Genomic DNA, 21,978 nt, shown 5'->3' with positions numbered 1-21,978 from the left:
ATGATGTCCTTCTAGAGGGACTGTTCTCTCCTGACAATATGCGCAAAGTATGTAAGACAAAGTCTTGACACCCTTGTCTCTAAGAAACACTATGGATGTAGTTCTCCTGAGACAGAAAAGTTTGTCCTGGCACCATGAAACCTGTTGTAATTTTTGCCAGATTTACACCCCAGGATTTCATATTTTCTTATGCTTTTTAGAAATGCAGTGCTTTTTCTTTCAATTTTCCATTTTTATAGCTAAGACATGAATGTACAATGGACTTTTGAATATTGACTTTGTATCATACAGCCTTGCTAAATTCAATGATTAGTTTTAGACACTATTTTAGATTAATAGAATTTTCAACATAGACTTTAATGTAGTCTATCAATAAAGATAGTTTCACTTACTCTTTCCAATATAAATGTCATTTTTTGCCTGTGTCTTTTTTTCACTGATGACAATGGACAGGTGAACTTTGCATGCATTCCTGTCATAGTCAGTAGTTCTTTTCATGCAAACAGTGAGCACAACATCTGCAAAGGACATATACGCTGCTTCTACCCTACCCTGGAAAAATTCACCCCAGAGTACTTCTTTTACATCATACCCATCAGAGTAAAATGACACTAGAATACTCAATGCATCCAATGCATTCACTGAACTCCTGGGAGCTTTGTCAGTCTGGGTAACTGAAAAGAATTGGAAATGGGGAAAGGCAGTAGTAGGAAGGGAAAGTGAACTGTCTTCCAGGAACATGAAGGAAAATTTCCAGAGGATCAGTGATGATTCATATTTCCACAGAAACTTAAAGAAATCCATATCGACTTGGAAGGATGTTAGGTATATGTACCTCAACATTTTGTCCTAGGAAAAAAATATGTCGTAGTATTTAGGAGACATCCAGAAAACTGGCCAATAGTGGAGGCTGAAATAAAACAGAATGGACCATTTAATGGGGTGCCTGTGGGACGCAGATACGGGAAAAACCCTAGCTCTACCATGAGCAGTAGTGGAATTTAAACAGGAAGACAAGGGAGGGTGACAGATCAAGTTGGGAAGGCTCTGAAAGGGGTGTTAAGGAAGGATTCCTCTCTCTAACTAGAAGATGTTGGTCTTCTTGCATTCCTGAGGTAGTTTATTGTGCCAACGTGGCTGATATACATATGTGGGATTAATTGAAGGGTGGTTGGATAAATGGCTCCGTGAACCTAGCCTTTCTAGTTCTCAGATCTCTTGCTCTGTGATGGTCGGACCAAGGAGAATTTGCCTTAGCCCATTCCCTATTTCAGCTGGCAAGGCTCACTTCCTACAAGACATCCCCAAGGAGAAGCCACCTAAGCCTATCTTGATGCAGGCCTGGGTGGTGGATCAGCCTCATGGAGAACGCTGCCAGAGCTGAGATGCTTATACATTCACTGATTCGGCTTTCCTCCTGCAGTCGGCATTATTGTGTGTGTTTTGTGAGATGGAGGAGGACTGTGTGGAATAATGTTGGACATATGGGCTAATGTTGGACTTGAGGGCTTGGGCAGCACTGATATGTGATGTTTTCTTAAGGTGCACTTAAACTTTATATAAAAGTGTCTCTTATACATGAGCTTCTGTCGATTTGTTGCTATAAAGTTCCCAGACTAACACAATCCTCCCCTGACAGAGGTGTCTGATAGCTGCTTTCTGATGTCAAAACCCTTGTATCCATAATTGGCTGAGGGAAAATGTCATGCTGAACGTGCAAAAAAAAAGTCATGCTGACCAAACAAACCTGAGGGGCGTGGCTCTCCATTATTCAAGGGTGGGGCTAAGGCATAAAGCTCTAGCGCCCTGGGGAGACCCCTCAGAGGCTTAAGGATAGCTGAGGAGACCGGCTCAGCTATGGAGCAGCCAAGCACAACTTCTCACCCATCAGAAGACACAACCGCACAAAAGAAGAACGAGAAGAGGGACTGTTATCAACAGAAGTGCAGGAAGAGGGAGCAGGTACTACGGTAGATCCCAGATCCTCCACGCTCCCCACCAAGACTCCCTCTCTTCTTTTCTAGCCCATCTCTCCCTCTCACCGCACACTCCTCCTCCCAAAAACCCCCCTTGCTTATCCACCCTAACACTTCTTGTCTCTAAACTAGTGTCCTTCGGGGTCACTGTGTTTGCCAAATAGGGGCTGAGTTTAGTGAAGGAGGTGAGAGGTGGCCGTAGAAAGACCTCAAGAAAAAAGTCCTCTCAAAGGGATGGATCAACGAAGGGAAGAAAGCGGCCCATCCGTGTGTCCGGTTCCAAGAGACAGAAGAGAATTCCAATCAAGACAGGAAAAGACACTAAGCCAGAAGTAAATTCTGCTGCATCTGGCAATGGCCAGGGCAGCAAGTAATTCCAAATTAAATCAATAAGCTCAGCTTTGGCCACTGAAACATGGTCACGTTTATGTCTGTGTGGGTATGTGTGTATTTTTTGAAGGTGTGTGGGGAGGGAAGAAATGGGGGAGGGGGAGTGTGGAGAGAGGGAGGTGTGACCCTTGCAGGGCTTCTCCTTTCCTCAGTGTGAAAGATAAGGCACTTGGCTCAGTCTCCTCCAGCACACAGCCCATCCATGGAGATGGAGTCCCCTTTTGCCATTCAATGGCCTGGCAGCTGCTGCTGGTTGAGCTTCTAGAAGAAGCTTTTTTTTTTTTTTTTTTTGCAAAACTCATATAAGTGCTGATGATAATGGCACAGGAGGGGGAAGCCTTGATGATCCCAGTCAGGAAGCCTGCAAAGAGCCCCTGGGTGCCAGACTATTCCAGGATTCTCCTCCTCCTCTTCAGCAGCAGCAGTCAGGTAGAGTCCACCTGTGGTGGCTTCATTCTCAGAGCCTCTATTATGCCCAGTGTGACAGACCCGTCCCTGAGTATTCACCACATTGAAGGGCAGGGCCAGGTTGCTGCCATCATCTCAGAGAGGCCAACAGTCACAAAGCCAAAGCCCATGGGCGGATGTCTGGTCCTTTGTCCTGGGCCCACTCAACTACATCTTAATCACCTCACAGTTGAACCAATACAGGTTCTCAGATGGGCATGTCCAGCAGGGCCACGGGCCCCAAGTCTACCCACAGAGGGAGTGCCAGTCGTTATGAACCACTGGGCCCTTCATAGAAGCACCCAACTCCAGATAGGAACTCTTCCACCTTTAGTTTCATCCTCACCAGCTCCAAGGTATTGAACACTGTCAGGGTGCCCAAGCGTGCCGGAATGCCAGCCACCATGAATGCATGGAGGTCAGAGCTCAAGGCTCAGACACAGAAGGAGGTTTTGAGTTGGTCGTAGTTGGTGAAGTTGATGCCAGTGGTTGGCACCATCATCAACAGTGTGACTGGAAGGCCACTCCACATGGTACCAGTGATCTTCTCTATCCATGTTGGCCCTCAGAATCGGGTGGGATCCTGAAACTAGGGGAGGCAGCATGCACAATGTGGGCACTGGCACAGGGCTCCCATGGCACCACTGAAGTACAGGAGACACATGGAAAATTTGGTATAGGAGAAGCTCCAGGGTCTAGAGGGTGGCTTTAGTTCAGTGGCCACCGAGGGGACCTAAGACTGCAAACACACCTTCACCATGTCCAGGGCATTCGGAAGAGAGAGTTGACCACTGCTACAGTGCCCGAGGCCGCCATTTGTTGGAAAAGGCTAAGGACCCCAATTCATGGTCAGTCCTCCTATAGCCTCCACCCTGACTCTAGAGTGGTGCTTGTGGTGCTCGCTGCCCAGAACAGGGCAGGCCAATAAGGACTCCAAAGCTGGCTGGTGTAGGGTCCATGAGCTCAATGTTCTATTGTTTATTTGATCCTCTGTCCCAAACCCAACTCACTGCCATTGATTTGATGCCGACTCAGAACAGCTAACACAGGACAGGGTAGACCTGTCCTTGTGTCTGTAGCTCTTTAGAAGCTTAGACAGCCTGGTCTCTCTCCCTATAGAGAGAGACTTTCACAAAGGAAAATTCACAAGGTAGATGATCTTTACAAGTTAAGGTAAGCTACTGTTTGGTTTTAAGACTTCACAGGATATTTGGTTTTAAGGTTCAAATATTATATCGAGGTAATCATTTCAGGAGTTCATATAGCCTCCATGGCTTCAGAAATTGTGGATTTCATGAGAATTTGAAATTTTATTGTTTAATTTTGCTCTTTTGATCAGAATGTTCAGTAAAGTCAGGCAAGCCCTGGGAAACTTTCTGGTTTCCTGGATAAGACGGCAGCTGTTCACGAGCCAATTAGCCACACATTCAGACTGCATGGTTCTTAATTGTGTTATTTTAACAACAAACATTGACCTGTGAGAAATTTGTTCATTTTTCATATAGATCCTTTATTGTGTATGCAGTTTGTGAATATTTTTTATCGCCGTGTACCCGATCTTTTCATTTCCTCTGCAGTGTATTTTTCAATTAAAACATTGTAATCTTTATCCAATTAAATTAATCAATTTTGCATGTGTTTGAATCATGCTTTGGTGCCAAACCTAGGTATTGTTTGCCACCAATTCTACTCCTTGTTATTTTCTAAGAGTTGTAGAAATATTCATTTTGATCTGATTTGAATTAATTTTCCCATAGGCTAAGTTTAGGTTGATGTTTATTTTTTCCCTATGGGTATCTAATTACTATAGTACCATGTGTTTAAAAGGATATTCTTCCCTTGGACTCCTTTGGCTCCCATGTCAAAAATAAGTTGAACATTCTTTCAGTGGTCAACTTGTGAGAAGTTTATTCTGCTCTATATTTGTATATGTACATCACCAACTTAAACATAGGCCAGAGAGGTTCTTCCATTTTGCTTCCTTTGCAAAATTGTGCCAGCCATTGTAGACCTTGTCAGTTTTAATAGACATTTCAGAATAAACTTGTCTACATCTATAAAAATATACTTGCTGAGATTTTGATAGACATTGCTTTAAAGCATTAGATTTTTTGGGGGGGGGTGTATTGACATATTTGCTATGCTGAGTGAGTTAGTTAAAGTTTAGTGTGCCAACCTAGTCGATAAACACTTGTGGGGTTAATTGCAGGGCTGAGAGATAAGTGACCGGGCAAACTTCGCCTTTCTAGCTCTTGGTCTCTTGCTTTCTGATGGTCGGATCAGAGTGCACCTGCCTTAGCCAGTTTCCTGCTTCAGCTGTCAAGGCTCACTTCCTGCAAGACATTCCTTGGAGAAGCCACTTGGACCTACCCTGAATGCTGGAGACACCTGCCAGTGCTAAGATGGTTGCACATTCACTGATTTGGCTTTCTTCCTGTAGTAGGCAGCATTGTGAGATGGAGAAGGACTGTGTGGATTGGTGACTGAAATATGGGATAATGTTGGACTTGTGGGCTTGGACAGCACTGGGTTGGCATGTTTTCTTGATGTGCACTTAAACTTGATATAAAACTCTCTCCTATACATGGGTTTCTAAGGATTTGTTTCTCTAAAGTACCCAGACTAACACACTAGGTCTTCTAAACCATAAGCATGACATGTCTCTCCATTCATTTCGGACATTAATGTCTTTATTTAGGATTCTGATTTTTTTACTTTAGCATGTAATAATATATATCATATTCATATTTTACTAGATTTGTAGATGTTTCATTTTCTCTGGAGCAATTGGAAATGATATTGTACTTTTAATTTCAAATTCCACATATTTAATACTGCTATATATATGATAGATTTTTTTAAGTTGAATTTGTGTATTTTGTATCCTGCAGCTTGACCGAATCCAATTATTAATTCTAGCTTTATTTTTAGATCTCTTGGAATTTTCTAAATAAACAACCATGTCACCCTTGAATAGGGGTAGTTCTATAAGAGGACTTAAAAATATTCATGGAAAATAGAATTAAAATATCAGGAATTTTCTGAGCAACTTGTATTTATTTGTTTATTACTATTCATTGTATAGGAACCTTTTACATATTACATAACATTCTATAGTTCAATCACAATAATCAATATTGTACAATTGCTACCACAATCATTTTCAAAATATTTCCTTTCTCCGTGACCTCCTTGATATCAGCTCTCCTTTATTCCCTCCCTCTCACACCCTACTCCTCAGGACCCATTATATATATAATATATATTTTCGGTATCTTACCTTATGCAGTAAATCCATTCACATAAATTCTCTTATTTTCTCCCCTTGAGTGGTTTTATACAGTCACCACTGCTATCAGCTCCCCCTTCCTCTCCTTCCTCCACCTCCTCATCCCTACCCCCAGGGAATCACTACTCCTGTTACTGTTTCTGGAGGGTTATCTTTGTTGCCTTTCATGCACTGAACAATCTTAATTATACAAGTCAACATATGCAGGTCTAACAAGATTAATGAGGTAAAACAAAGACCATAATAGTAGGGGGAGGAAATGGTAAAGAACTAGACGTTAGCTTTGTGTTTCATCAGTGCTGTACCACACCCTGGATATAGCCCTTCTGTGAGAGACTGTCCAATGATCTTACAAGTGGGTTTTGTCCACGCTCCTGTACTTTAATTTGACTGCTTATTTCTGAACTTCTGAAACTTATTCCTGTCGACACCTCAGGATCGCACAGGCTGGTGAGCGTCATCCATGTGGGCTTTGTTACATCCTTGCTAGATGTTCGCTTGCTCAACTTCAAGCCTTTAAGACTCCTGACTAATTTTTTGAAATCATTTTATTATGGACTCATACTACTCTGATCACAATCCACACATACATCAATTGTGTAAAGCACATTTGTACATTCATTGCCCTAATCATTCTCAAATGGTTCTGTCTGCACCTAAGCCCCTGGCATCAGCTCCTCATTTTTCCCCTCCATCACTGCGCCCTCCTCCCTAGTCAATCCTTGATAATTTATAAATTATTATTTTGTCATATCTTGCCCTGTCCGACGTCTCCAGACACTGTAATGTTTAATAGCTGGGCATCATCAGCTTTTTTCACATTTGTTTTTACACCATTTTTTCTCCAGCAATTGTGTTGGAAACCTAAATATCATACAGTACAACATTATTAGAACAAAACACTGTTGAACTTGAGTAAGTCTCAAGTAGAGGACCAAATTTTATCTGATTCCTCTTTGTATTTTCAAATATATATATATATATATATATATATATATATATATATATATATATATATATATACCTATATTTATATATACACACCTATATTTATATATATACTACATACACAGCTCTCTATATTTTTCTTCTTTTTGTGCTTTTATTTCCTCTGCCCTACTATCATATTTACCCTCCATCCAAATGCAAAAAAAAAATCAGATTCTTTTCAAGTGCACATGACTCATTTTCAAACAGAGACCACATACTGAACACAATTTGAGCCTGCGTTATTTCAAACACCTATAGGTCACTCAGATGTCCCTCTTGTAACACCATACTGTAGACCTGGAGTTCAACAAAAGGACAACCAGAAAACTAAGGGCAAACAATTGGAGGATGAATAGTGATCTTCTGAAACACGAATGGGTACTGGCCTAGATGAAAGAGAGAAATAAGAAGTTTCTAGAAACTAATGAGCATTAGAAGACAATTTACCCAAACCTATGAGATGCAGCAAAAGCTGTTGTCAGAGGAAGTGTGACAGCGATGCATGCATGTATGAAACAGGAACAGAGACTTCTGACTGTTTCACTATCACAGAACCTCCAACCACTAGAACTGAGTCAACAGAACCATCCCTCTAATTGCAAAGGAAAAGAAAAAAATAAAAATCAGGGAAAAGTTATACAAGTAGGAAGACAAGAAAGCAAGGCAAACAATCAATGCAGCAAAAAGCTGGCAAACCTAAGAAAGGAGAGGAAGGAGCAAACATCAATTGCCAGGATGAGGGATGAAACAGGGGAAATCACTATGGACCCCAATGGGATTGAAAGAATAATCACAAAGTACTAAGAAAGTGTGCATTCTACGGAATTCCCCCAGATGGAAGACATGGAAAAATACTTGGAAAAACAATTTGTCCCTAAATTATTCCAGATAGGGGTAAATAATCTCAACAGGCCGATAGAAAAAGGAGTATATAGGGTTATCAAGAAACCACCAGCAAAAGAAGCCCCAAGATCAGATGGCTTACAGAAGTCCGCCAAGCATCCAAGGTAGAGTTGACACAGATCCTCCCCAAATTGCAGAGCATAAAAAAAGGATGTCAAACTTCCAAACTCATTCTACTAAGCCAGTATAACTTTCATACGCAAACAGTGCAAGGATCCCACAGAAATAGAGAACTACAGAGTGATATCTCTAGCAACATGGATGCAAAAATCCATAAACATAATATTGGCCAATAGAATACAAAGGATATAAAATATATCATTCATCATGATCAGGTGAGATTCACCCCAGGGATGCAGGGATGGTTCATCATCCCACTGTCCATCAACATAATTGACCACAATTATGAGAAAAAAGACTAAGAACCACATGACAATATGAATAAACTCAGAAAAAAGCATTCCACAGCATCCAGTTCATATTCCTAATTAAGAAACTCAAGAAGATAGGAATGGAAGGATAATTCTTCAAGTTAATAAATCTATTTATGAAAAACCAACAGCCAACATCATAGTCAATGAACAACAGAAAGAAACAATCCCACTGAATAAAAGAGAAGAGACAAGGATGTTCCTTGTCCCGACTTTTATTCAATATGGTACTGGAAGTTGTCTCTTCTCCTCGTTAAAGCCCCCCACTAAAGTACATCACAGTTGTTCCCAGCAGCAGCCCTTCCCCTCAGCACATTACTGTTTCTCTTCTCTACAGAATCATTAGTCAGATGTGCAATTGACCAACTGCGTGCCCTCTAGGAAGCTCTCTTGCACAAAGTCCTGGGGCAGGAGCCTCTGGGATGTCCTGTAGATTAACTGCTCCCTCCCACCATAGGTGCCCATTAGATCAAAGCTTCCCAGATTTTCTGCTCCTAGGCTAAGTTGCCTTACAAAAAGCCGAGGGCCAGGTTGAGGAGGCTGGTCTTGGGCCAGCTTTGGGCACCACTAAGCAGAATCCCATGATTAGTTAAGGCTCAGGGTCCTAAAAAGGATGCTGGCATGGCCAGTCAGGTGCACATTGGTCACACAATGCCAAAATCCTGCTCCAGGATCTCCTTGGTTTTGAGGAAGATAAGGGGGATGTGGATCTGTTGATGTCTGAGGACCACAGCCAGGATTTCAGCTTTCATGGTGTGCTCCTGGCTCTGAGAATTGAGGAACAGGAACTTCCCGCACTGATTCACCCTCTGTCCCAGCCGGTTTCTGTGCCAGGAACCTGTGAGCTGCAGGGTCTCTGAGGCACAGCCACACTACTCTGCCTGACTGCTGGTTCCTCAGACTGAGATGTATGCTTGCATGACAGTAGTGGTTGCTGGGGAGGAGCAGGCACCTTCAGGTGTGTCCAGTGCCACAGCAGTAGCCCTGTCCACCAGGGTGGACACAGAGAAGGAGGTGGCACCTTGAGAGGCAGACAAGGACATGGTGGCCTCCTGCTTCTCAGCACCAGGAAATAGCCAGCTACATCTGGCCCTGGGAGTCCTCGTGGGCCTAAATGCCTAACACCAATTCATTCTATGATCTACTGGTCCATCGACTAGATAAATCTGGAACATCTTTGGACCTAGGCGATGCATTTTGTCTCTCAGTATTTTGGAATCTTGGACCAGATGATAAAGAAAAAATAATCTTTACTCAGAACTAAGATTGGTCCCGGAACACTGGTAGTGATGTGGGTTAAGCATCGTGTTGCTAATCCAAAGCTCAGCAGTTTAACTGCCACCAACTGCTCTGCAAGGGAAAGATGGGGATATCTGCTGCCAGAAAGGTGTATGACACCAGAAATCCCATATTGGGTTGCTGTGAGTTGTAATTGCCTGATGGCAGTGGATTTTGGCAGTGGGTAAGATTGTTCAAGATGGCTGCATGAAGCAAGAGGAGGAAGAACTAGAGCTTATACAACACCCGCTCTTCACCTACTATCTCTCACTCTGTAGGAACCTTGTGGCCTTGCTCAGTAGTGATCACATTGATCATACTCATCATTTTGGTGTTTTGGTCTCATAGCTTTTGGGCTTTCCATTCTTTGTCAGTGTGTTACTGCCAACCTAGGTCCTTATACAAATCTCCTCCATTCTTTGAGGGCTGGTAAAGCTGAGTCATCCCTGCTTGGCCTCTAAGAAAATATCACAAACAGAGGCCAGTGCTCAGGGTTTGTGGTTTTTTTGTTTTGTTTTTCCTGTCTGTGTGTCAGAGTCTGTGTTGGTACCACACTTGAAATTATGCCAGGACTTTCTTACAACTTTCTTCCCATCTCACATAATTAGGGTATGGGGAAAGGAGGGGAACCTATTGGTAACAACTTAGTTGCTGAATTACTGAGTTGCTGCTAAATAAAGCATTAAAAGCAGGTTTGGGGCTACGTGGACAACCTCCTAGTGTTTGCGTGCTTCTGTCTCTTTTTCAAACATCTGACCGAATTGGGAGTCAGGTGGCTGACTCGTGCTGGGCTGCAGCAGTGGTGCTGCTCCCCTCAGCTTTCTTCCCTCACAGCCCGCCCCAGAGTCTGCCCGGCCATGGAGGCAGTGGCCATGGTTCATGGCTCCTTCAGGCGTAAGACTGGGGAAAGGCGTCTTCTCCCCATGGGGCTGGACGACAGCTATTTGTTGATGGACAGTGAGAACATCCTGTGTGTCCACTGCCTGTGTGCACTGTGAGTATGCCCTACCATGTCCCAGGGCCTGACCTGCAGTGGTCAGCTTAGTGCCAGACATGACACCTGAATGGGCTGTGGATCCAGGCATCACTGATTACATGCATTGAGAGCAGAGGTGACTGGAGTCCCCAGAGGCAACTTTTTCTGCTTGCTCAGTGGCCCTGAGAGTGTCTTCTAACCAATTCACGGGCAGTAGTGGACCATGCTTTGACTTCAGGGTGGGGGTAGGGGTGATGTCTTCGGTTCACTGTGCTCCAGGAGGACCTCACAAGCACTTCTTGGGAGTTCCTGGAGAAAATGCCATTTTGGGTTGAGAAGCAGGACCTCAAATTTAGCATTACTCCAAGAAAAACCCAAGCCTCTGGTTTCAGATCTTTTCTCTAGTAGAGATCAGCCAGTTGGAACACTGGAATGATAGACTGACCAGATTTGGATCCACCAGCTCCTGAGAAACTGCACTCTAAAGAGGTCTTTACAAAGGACCATGAAATTCAAGGAGAGGAGGAAGACTCAGAACTTGAGCCCATGGCTAGGCAAATGCAAAGCCACTTAGGTCAGAATGGCCCTGAAGTTGTGTCTGTGAACTACACAATTTCACTGAATCTACTTGTTTAAATTCCTTCACTGGAGCTGTGAAGGCTCTGGGGTGTCAGAAAGGACACATTTTTGAAAACATGAAGAGAACCAGGACTGACAACAGTAAGAAAGGACACAGAGGGAACACACCATTGCTATGATGCACAGTTGCCTGTGGTCTCAGACTGTCTCAGGATAAATTCTCAGTTTCAATCATAGGCATCTTTGTTCCTGGGCTCCAGAGTGAAGCAACTCCAAGATATGAGCCTGTTGCTAGTCAGATGTAGGCCGTAGGACTGCTGAAAAGTTAACCTCTTGGTCCCTATTGATTTGCATTTCTACAGTGGGTATACTGTAACTGCAGGATTATGAGGGTTAAATGTCCTTAACCCATGGCCATCAAGACAATTTCAACTCCTAGTGATTCTGTAGGACACAGTGGATAGAATTGTTCTCTGTGAGTTTTCAAGACTGTAACAAATTACGGAAGTGAAAATCCTGTCTTCCTCCCTTAAATGAATGCCTCCATGCACATAAAAAATGCAACATGGGATCCGGCCAATAATACATTCCCAATACATGTACACTAATGTTACCTTTTTCTCTTTTTAGACTCGCTTTCTTTTAGTACACTTAGTTATGCATTTCTAGGTAAAAGCCTAGCTCAACACTTTTTGGCACCAGAATAACAACACCCACAAACTCACTAACCCTGCACAAGAGTTTCTAGGCAGGAATCAAATGAGGGGAAGTGGAAGATTTTGAAGTACCTCCTGAGGCAGTGAAGGAAGATCAGATGGTGGGTGGGGTTAGAGGAGCTTCATTTGTATGCTGATTTTTCAAATTGGGAAATTTATGTTTCTGGAACTTCTAGGTTAACCAAAATGCTTCCCAACTTGTGGACATGCTAAATCCATTTATTATATTTCTATATGTGGAAGTTATTCAATTTCTTTGGCTCAGCTCTTTGTGGTTGGCTTATATTATTGTCTTCTCCAATAGAAAATCTACAAGGTCAATGAAAGAGAACCAGCATCTTTTTTTATCAACTGGAGGTGAAAGAGTGAGTGGGAAGTGAAAGGAGCTACTTGACAAAAAGCTGACAAAGGGGGTGATGGATGTAAACCTGTTCTGGTGGTTAGGTACCACTGAGTCAGTTCCAACTCATAGAAATCCTGTGCATACCAGATTGAAACACTTTTTGGTCCTGTGTCATCCTCACAATGATTACATTTGGGTCCACTGCTGAGGTTGAAAGAAGAAACTAAAGAAGAAGGCTGGGCAGGGGATTGAGAACAGGGGCACAGTATGTGGCCTGACTCACCGAGTGCTGCAGCCCTGTTGGCCACCTTGCTGTTTCTCATGGGCCTTGCCATGCTTCCCTCTTAGGGTCTTTGTGCTTGTTGGTCCTTCTCCCCGCAACCACATTTAATTCTTAATACTCAGGAAAAATCTCTTTGAGCCCCCTATCCAAATTGAGTGTGTTCCCTCAGTATCTACTATGCTGCCAATTTGTCTTCAAGGAGCTTAATACTCTCTGCCATTTATTCATTTACATATTCCTGGATGGGCTCTCATGCTGAAGTGTAGCCTCTGTGGGGGATGGAGTGGGACATGGTTGTGTTTATCCAGCACCAAGAACACAACCTGGAATACAGTTGGTACTCAGGAAATCTTTTTGAGTGAATGAATGAATGAGATGAATTATCTTCTTTATTACAAAGAACTTAGGATTGATATCAAGAGTGAAGGTTATAGGCCTTAAGGAAGTCATTCAACTTCAGTGAGTCTCAATTTCATATGTGTGTAAAAGGAATAGTAATGTATAAGCCAAATATGTAACATTAACCTCTTGCCCATGTAGCCCAGGACCACATAATTAATTAAGTTAGGCAAGTTGGAACTTCTCAAACATTTACTTTTCACTGAAATAATTCTGATCTGGGAGCATCATAGCCCACTTGGATAACAATCCAGGAAGAGCAATCAGTCCCCAGAGGGAGGCTGGGTGTTGATTCCATGCTTGCAGATGAATTGTTCTGCTGAGATGGAAGAGTCAGTGGATCCAGCTGTGGAGAGTGGAGTACTGTAGGGGAATTTTGTTGAGTGCTGACGGGACAGACTAAGAAATGGTGCACTCGTTCCTGGGCTCCACCATTCTATGTCAGTTTGTCATACTGAGGAAGCTTGTGTGTTGCTGTCATGCTTGGAGCTTTATCACTGGCATTCAAATGCCAGCAGGGTCACCCAAAGTGAGCAGGTTTCAGAGGAGTTTCCAAACTAAGAACAAAAAATAAAGAAGGAATGTGCTCCTTATTTTGGAGGACTGGGCTTCTGAAAACCTTACGGATACCTTTGAAATATTGTCAGATACTGAAGACCTAATGAATAGAAGAACATTGTCAGAGATAGTGACTGAGGATTGGCCCTGCAGCTCAGAGGTCAGGCAAAACGTGACTGATGGAAAACTGATTTCTCAGAGTTTAGCTGACCATGGTAACATGAATCAGTTAAGGGCTGTGGGAGTGGAGCCTTCAGTATTTTGTGATCATTCAAAAATGATGCTATTGGTCAGAACTTGGAATGTGCAAACTATGAATCAAGGAAAAGTGGAGGCTGTCAAAAATGTTATGGAATTCATAAAGATCGATATCCTGGGCAGTAGCGAATCACAATGGACTCGCTAATTGACCATTTGCAATCAGAAGTTCAATCAGTAAATCATAAGATTTACTGTTAGTAATATCACAATCAAGAATAATGGGATGACATTCATTGTCAAAAAGGATATTGAAAATCTATTATGAAGTACAATACTGTCTGTGGTAGGATTAGATCTATCTGCCCTCAAATAAATAAAATCAAAACCACTGTTATTCAAATTTATGCACCAACCACAAAATTGAGTAATGAAGATATTGAACAATTCTATCAATGACTTCAGTTGAAACTGATCAAATATACAGTCAAGATGTATTGATCAGTATTGTTGATCAGCATGCAAACATTGTAAACAAAGAGGAAGGAACTATAGATGGAAAATGTGGACTTGGTGATAGAAATGAAGTTGGAGATTGCATGATAAACTTTTTCAAAATCAATGATTTGCTCAGAAAACTAGAATATTTTAACAACATAAAATGCAACTTCACATGGATTCTCTTGAAATAATATCCAAAAATCAAATTGATTATCCCTGTGTATAGAAACACTGGATAACTCAATATGAATAGTTAAAACCAGGCCAGAGGCAGACTGTGGTATAGCCTATCAATTGTTCATATATAAGTTCAGGATAAATCTGAAGAAAATGAAAACAAATCCGCAGTAGTCACAACAGAAACTTAAATCTATGCCATCTGAAATTTGAGAACATCTCAAGAGCAGATGTACTGCAATGCACACTAATGACAGAAGACCTGATGAACTGTGGGTTTACTTCAAGAACATTATTCATGCATAAAACAAAAGATCATTAAAATGTAGGAGAAAAAAGAAAGATCGAAGTGGTTGTCAGAAAATACTCTGAAACTTGCTCTTAATCATGAGTAGCTAAAACAATGGAAGAAAGAATGCAGCCAAAGAGTTCAATAGAAAATTTCAAACGACAGGTAAAGAAGACAAAGTCAAGTACTATAATGAAATGTGAAAGAACCTAGAATTAGAAAAACAAAAGGGATCAACACACTCAGCATATTTTAAATTGAAAAATGAAACTCAAGAAAAGATTAAAGTCTCAAAGACTCTAGCTGCATCTTGAAATATTCTATGGGAAAATATTGAGTGATACAGTGAACATCAAAAGAAGATGCAGGTAATAAAGTGTCACAGTACCAAAAAGAACAGTTGACATTCCACTACTTCAGAAGGTAGCATATGCACAAGAACCAGTGGTGCAGAAGGAAGAAGTTCAAGCTTCGCTGAAAGTATTGGCTAAGAACAAGTCTCCAGAAATTTAATGGATATCAATCAAAATGTTTCAACAGACTGATGAAGCACTAGAAGCACTCACTCATCTATGCCAGGGAATATGGAAGACAGCTACTTGGCCAAGTGACTGGAAGAGATTCATAATTGTGCCCATTCCAAAGAAAGGTGACAAATACAATGCTTGGATTTAGAATAATATGATTCCCCCATGCAAGCAAAATTCTGTTGAAGATAATCCAACACGATTGTACTAGTATATTGACAGTGATCCTGACTTATGTGGAAAAGAATGTGACATCATGATTGGAGAAAGGCTTGTTAACACCCTGGGATATGCAAATGACACAACCTTGTTTGCTTAAGTCAATGAGGACTTACAGTACTTGCTGAGGAAGACCAAGGATTTCAACTTTCAGTATGGATTTTCAATGTAAAGATAACCAAAATCTTCACACTTGGGTCAATAGGTAACATCTTGGTGTATGTAGGAAATAATGAAGTTGTCGAGGCTTTTGTCTTGTAGTGATATACAACCCATGTTCGTGGAAGCAAAGGGACAGAGATAGAGCAGTTTCATTGGTACGTGTGCTGCACAAGACCTGTTTATAGTATCAAAAACAAGGATGTTGATTTGAGGACTAAAGTGTGCCTGACCAAAGTCATGGTATTTCCCATTGCCTCAAATGCATGTGAAAGGTGGGCATTGGATAAGGAAGACCAAAGAAGAATCTCTGCACGTGGATTGTGGGGCTGGAGAAGAATGTTGAAAATACCATGGATTGAAGGAAGAACAAAGAGATCTGTCTTGGAAGCAGTACAGCCAGCATGCTCCTTAAAGGCAAGGACAGTGAGACTTCATCTCATGACTTTGGCACATGTCAGGACTGAGCAGTGTTTCATACTGTTGTATATAGGGTCACTTTGACTTGGAAGTGACTCAACTGCATCTAACAAAAACAACTTAGAAAGAGTAGAATATTTGTGGTTATTATGAGATAGAAAATGGTGGAATAGGTGATATACAAGAAGTTTAAGGTTAGTTAGCTCTGAGGTGTAGCGATTATGGGTTGAGCTACTCATTGCAAAATCGGCAGTTTGAAACCACCAGCCACTCCCCGGGAGAAAAACGGGTTTTTCTACTTCAGCAAAGAGTTACAGTCTTGCAGACCCACAGGGCCATTTCTACCATTCCCTACAGTGTTGGTAGGAGTCAGCATCAACTCAATGGCAGTAGGTGTGTTTTTGGTTTGGTCTCATAAAACATACAATTTCAAGTGCTACTTGGACATCTTTGAGTCTCACTGGGTCTCAGTGGCTGAACTGGGCTTTCCCCTCCTTTCACAAGACATGGTCCCTATCTAATGTGAAAGGTTCCAGATTACACTTGAAACCGAATGGGTTTCACTCCCCACCCAATGCCTGGAATTATTGGAACAAGTCTATCACATCCTTCCACAGGATCCAAGTGCACTCCACTCTCCTCATGCTGCCACTTCTGTTAAACTCTGGTGATTAGTGCACCCAGATGTGCCACTAACACCATGCCATGTCCTCCTCCACCTCCACTGAGAATATAGATGGCTAATATTGCTGTTAATCTCTTTGCTTCACCTTAATAAGAGGTTGTTAAAAATCATATAATGATTTTGTTAATGGCAAAAAGATATGTGAAAAAAACACACCCCATTAAGTTAAAACTTCTCATCTCAACATTGAGCCTCAATTCATGCACTCCCTCAACACAAGAACACTTTTTTCTAACAATCCAGCTTTCTGTGATGCTCACTTTCCTGACTTGGTCCTGGGGACAAAGTGATTGGATGGGCAGGTGTGTGAGGAAGGCTGATGGTTCCCAGCTATCAAGAGATATAGCATCTTGTGTCTTAAAGGCTTGAAGATAAACAGTAGCCATCTAGCTGAGAAGCAGCAGAATCTACATGGATGAAGCACACCAGCCTGTGTGATCATGGGGTGTCAATGGGATCAGGTATCAGGAATCTAAGACCAAGAACAAAATCAGTAAATGTGAATTGGAGCGGGCACATAGTGAAGACCCAGGGCCCATCTGTCTACATTTGGGAATCCCCTTACAGAGGGGTCATGGGGAGGGGATGTGCCAGTCAGGGTTCAGTAGAACACTGATAAAACATTCAACTTTCCATTTGTTTTTAATGCCCCCCCCAACTGTCATGACCTCAATTTTGCCTTACAAATCTGAATAGACAAGAACATGTACACTGCTACAGATAAGAAGTCTGGACAGATAAACTCCTCAGGATCAATAATGAGAGTAGAGATACAAGGAGGATAAGGGGAATGTGGGGGCAGAAAGGGAATTTTATCACAAGGATCGATATATAACCCCCTCTTAGGGGGAGGAACAATAGAAAAGTGGGTAAAGAGAGATAGAGGATGATATAAGATATGAAAAGAATTATCTATAATTTATCAAGGGTTCCTTAGGGATAGAAGGTGGGAGAGAGAGGGAAAAATAAGAAGCTGATATCAAGGGCTCAAGTAGAAAGAAAATGCTTTGAAAATGATGATGGCAACATATGTACAAATGTGGTTGACACAATGGAAGAATGTATGGATTGTGATGAGAAATGTAAGAGCCCCCAATGTAAGTATTTAATTTTAAATAATTCTTATCTCACTGCAGGTATGAGCGCTATTCTAAAACATAAGAAATCAGATGGTGCCCAGCTTAAAGCTTTTCTGAAAACAAGCAGCCGTCTAAGTGAAGTATCAGTGAAATCCACATGAAGAAGCCTACAAGCTTGTGGGATACAAGGATTGTAAATAATACAATCCTTATCTGCAGGAGTCAACTGATTTGGAGCTTAAATCCTGACTACTTATTTTGCAGAAAACTGTGGATGACAATGAAAGCCCCAAATCCATTTGCAGTGTCCCCATGTGGATTTAGCCTCTGGTGAATGCCTTTTGGCCATGGATCAGTGATTCAAATCAGCCTTGCTATCAGAGTGCAATGGAAAGTGACTAGTGCAGATGTAGTTACATCAAAATTTAACAACACTTTTGTTCTCTGTTTGAACACATTTTAATTTGTTCTACTTTTATTATTTTCTGCCTTCTTTTCTATTTAGTATTTTCGTGTTTTATTTTGCTATTTTTGGGGGGGGGCTCGTTTTTGTTTTGTTTTACCTGAACCATCATCTTATTTCTTTACTTTTAAATCATTTTATTGAGGGCTCATGCAACTCTTATCACAATCCATACATATATCCACTATATGTCAAGCACATTTTTACATTTGTTGCCCTCATCATTATTTTCTCTCTTTCTCTCTCTCTCTTTTTAAAAATCATTTTATTGGAGGCTCATATAACTCTTATCACAATCTATACATACATCAATTGTGGAAAGCACATTTGTTACCCTCATCATTCTCAAAATATTTGCATTTCCCTAAGCCCTTGGCAACAACTCCTCATTTCCCCCCCTCCCTCCCTGCTCCCCCATCCCCCATAAACTCTTTATAATTTATAAATTATTATTTCATCATATCTTACACTTTCTGACATCTCCTTTCACTCACTTTTCTCTTGCCCATCCCCCAGGGAGGAGGTTATATGTAGATACCTGTAATCAATTCTCCCTTTCTACCCCACCCTCCCTCGACCCTTAAGGTATGGCCACTCTCATCACTGGTCCTGAGGGGATCATCCGTCTTGGATTCCCTGTGCTTCCAGTTACTATCTGTACCAGTGTATATCCATCCGCTGGTCTAGTCAGATTTGTAAGGTAGAATTGAGATCATGAAAGTGGGGGTGGGGGAGGAAGCATTAGGAACCAGAGAAAAATTGTGTGTTTCATCATTGCTACACGGTACCCTCACTGGCTCATCCCTTCCCCAAGACCTTTCCGTAAGGGGATGTCCAATTGCCTACAGATAGGCTTTGCATTTCCACTCTGCACTCCCTCTAATTTACAATGCTATGATTATTTGTTCTGATGATGCCTGATACCTGATCCCTTCAACACCTGGTGATCACACAGTCTGGTGTGCTTCTTCCATGTGGGCTTTGTTGCTTCTGAGCTAGATTGTAGTTTGTTTACCTTTAACCATTTAAGGCCCCAGAAGATATATCTTTAGGTAGCCAGCAACCATCAGCTTTCTTCACCACATTTGCTTATGCATCCACTTTATGTTCAGCAATTGTGCCTGGAAGGTGAGCATCATGAAATTCCAGTTTAATAGAACAAATTATTCTTGCAACGAAGGAGTGCTTGAGTGGAGACCCAATGTCCATCTGCTATCTTAATACTAAACTTATACATATATGCACATAAATCTATTTCCACATCCTAATATATAAATATATTTACATATGTACATGCCTTTATTTAGATCTGTATAAATGCTCTTTGCCTCCCAGTTCTTTCCATTGACTTTCCTCTTGTCCCACTATCATGTTCAGCCTTCATTTGGTTTTCAGTAATTGTAATTCCTGTTCATTACTCCCTCCTCATCACTGATTTGGACCACTTGTTGTTCCCTTCTCCCTGGGTTTGTTAACACACCTTCCTCCCCCTCACCCACCTTCCCATCCCCATGTCTCCCCGGAACTGTGGGTACTGTTGTTTTCTACTCCAGATTGTTTGTCCAGCCTATCTTATTTAGACAGACCTGCAGAATAATAACAAGCACAAAAACAAGACAGAGCAACCCCAAGCAACAAAAGAAAACAAAACAACAAGCCAATGGCACACACACACAAAATCAAAACACAGCAAAAAGAAAGAAAAGGTTGTAATTAATTCAATGCCTGTTTGTTGCCCTTTAGGAGGGTTTTCCATTTGAGTCTGATGGGGCGCTAAGCCCTGACCCTAAAGTCTATTTTTGGTATTCCCTGGGGGCTTTGTTGCTCTGTTCCCCTTGCTGTACTGTTTCAAGCCCTTAGTGTTTTGCCTCGGTGTGGTGGGACCAAATCTGGATCAAATCCGGTGGAATTCACACACTGTGTCTCCAGTGTTGTCCCCCTGAAGGGCTATGGGTCAGTGAGGGATGTTGTGTGTCATAGTGGAACCTGCCATATGGTCTTCTCTGTGGATTGGCTGCTGTGAGGGGGGATATCATCCTCAAGGCTTGGTGGGCTAGCATGAGCTCCACTCTCTATTCCTCCCACTTCATTTGCTCCCATGTGCTCTGATCAGACATGTACCTCTCCTGGAGTTGCAGCTTTAGTGCTGTTTTCTGAAATAAATTCTTCTTGGGGGAAGGGCAGTTGTTCACGTAGTTGGAATTGGGGCTAGTCCCTCATTTTTCTTGGTTTTTAAACTTTCCTTTAGGTTATGTTTCCATTCATATGTAATCCAGAATAGTGAAATCAATGGACAAAGTAACTGCATTCAGCGTTTCTAGGGTTATGTCTAGGGAGGTTTTGCGGGAAACGGGGAGCTAATAATGAGGACAAAATGAGGAACATGTTGTAAATATTATTTTGGTGATGATTGCACAATACTTTTTATATATTTATACCACAGAATTGTATGGCATAAAACATATATTGTGGTATTTATATAATCTCATGCCACCTTGAGGGTATTATAAGTGAAGGGGTGGAGTTTGATCTGTCAATCAGATCACAACTTGAGTTTGCCTCCTTGTGGTCATGGCCTACTCATGAGGGTCTGGGATCCTTTTCTCTTTCTCCTTGCAGGTGGTTCACAGAGCACCTGAGGAATCTCACTTGTAGGCCTTTGACTTGGGGGCAGCACTTGACACCACATTTGTACTGGTTGGGGATACTCACAAGCAGACATCCCTGAATGTCTAAAAATGTGAAGGGATGAGGCTCTAGACCAGCGGTATTAACCTGTGGCTCACCACCCCTTTGGGGGTCGAACGACCCTTTCACAGGGGTCGCCCAATTCATAATAATAGCAAAATTACAGTAATAAAGTAGCAACAAAAATAATTTTCTAGTTGGAAGTCACCACAATATAAGAAATGATTAAAGGGTTGAGGTACTAGGAAGGTTGAGAACCACTGCCCAAGACCACTGAATCTTTAACTACAGGAATAGCGATGTGGAACTTTAGGATGTGCAGATTTTGGACAAAGATGCTGAAGACTGAAAGGGTGTATGTGTTGTTATGTAAGTGGGTCCTGTGTTATGTAACCCTGAAAGCTGAAAGTAACAGGGACTGGACTAAAAATGTATGTTATGGATTGTTACATGACCTTCTAACTAATTAACAGAGATAAATCCATCCATCTATTCTGAGTCAGATTCCTTCTTAGACTTGGGATTTCTGGATGGACTTTCCCATTTTTTTTGGTGTTTTTCTATACAAGATAGGTAATTCCAAGGAGGCATTGATAGGACCACTGGTTATGGGGGGATATGGGAGTGGAAAACATAAAGGTTGGTGAATGTTTACCAAATAATTTTGGGGACAGGGGAATAATAAGTATTCTAAAAATGGTGAGGGTTGTATAAATTTTTTGGTTGTCTTTGATCTATGGGTTGTATCTAAGAGGAATATCTGAGCTATGAATGAAGGGTAAACATGATAGTAGGGCAGAGGAAATAAAAAAAGAAAAAGATAGAGAGATATGTGTAGGTAGTATATGTGTAAATATATAAATATAGGTGTATTTATATATATATATATATTTGAAAATACAAAGGGAATCAGATAAACTTTGTTCCTCTAATTAACACTTACCAGAGTTCAACAATGTTTTGTTCTAATAATGTTATATTGTATGATATTTAGGTTCCCATTAAAATTGCTGGA

The sequence above is a fragment of the Tenrec ecaudatus genome, chromosome X (genome assembly GCF_050624435.1).
Source record: "Tenrec ecaudatus isolate mTenEca1 chromosome X, mTenEca1.hap1, whole genome shotgun sequence".
Classification (NCBI taxonomy): domain Eukaryota; kingdom Metazoa; phylum Chordata; class Mammalia; order Afrosoricida; family Tenrecidae; genus Tenrec; species Tenrec ecaudatus.
The sequence above is the reverse complement of the archived record's forward strand: the minus strand, read 5'-3'. Positions refer to the sequence as shown.